Raw genomic sequence first — 764 nt, forward strand, 5'->3', positions numbered from 1 at the left:
CAGGGCTCGTCCGTTCCCGGGGTCTTGCCCTGCCAGCGACGGCACGGCGTCCCCATCTATTTATTCCTGGGAAAAAGAAAGTAGGGAGTGAGTTTCAAAGGGTTGGTTGTTCCAGGCTCATCCGTGCCCTTGCTGCCCAGCTCTTCCACTTTGTGCCTCCCGCTGACGATGCTCCCTCCGTATAATGGTGGTATCGGGGAATTCAAGCTGGGAGAAATAAGGGTGAAGGGCTCGATGCGCTTAACAATGAGTTATGCGTACAGGGATCGATTTTCTAATGAAATCTTTATACTGAGACACAGTTATTATAAAATAAGGCAGGGGGCTGGGGGGGGCAGCTGCCACCTAATAATTAAAAAATAGGGCGGGGGGCGGGGGGTGGCAGCTGCCACCTGCCCCTGGGTCTGATTAGGGTTGGGGTGAAGAGGCCGATATAGCGGGCACATACATCATGTCTGGGAGGGACGCAGACCCTCTGTAGCCCCCGGGGAGACATGTGCGGGTTCCCAAGCAAGGCTGGGCGCTCGCTGCCATCAATCTGGGCCAAGTATATTGCAAATCAATAGTCAGCCAGCGCGCATTGCTTTTCATCACGCTCACTGGTGTGGGATGTGTGTGATGCAGCACCATGGCAAATGGGTAAGGAGGGGGTGTGTGTGTGTGTACATGTGTGTGGGCACAAGCAGCAAAGCCGGCCCGATGTAAAATCGCCTTGCTAATTACTGGGGCTGGGCAATAAGGTAATATGGGGCTGGTACTAAAGG

The sequence above is a fragment of the Cariama cristata genome, unplaced genomic scaffold (genome assembly GCF_000690535.1).
Source record: "Cariama cristata isolate BGI_N322 unplaced genomic scaffold, ASM69053v1 scaffold24758, whole genome shotgun sequence".
Lineage (NCBI taxonomy): Eukaryota > Metazoa > Chordata > Aves > Cariamiformes > Cariamidae > Cariama > Cariama cristata.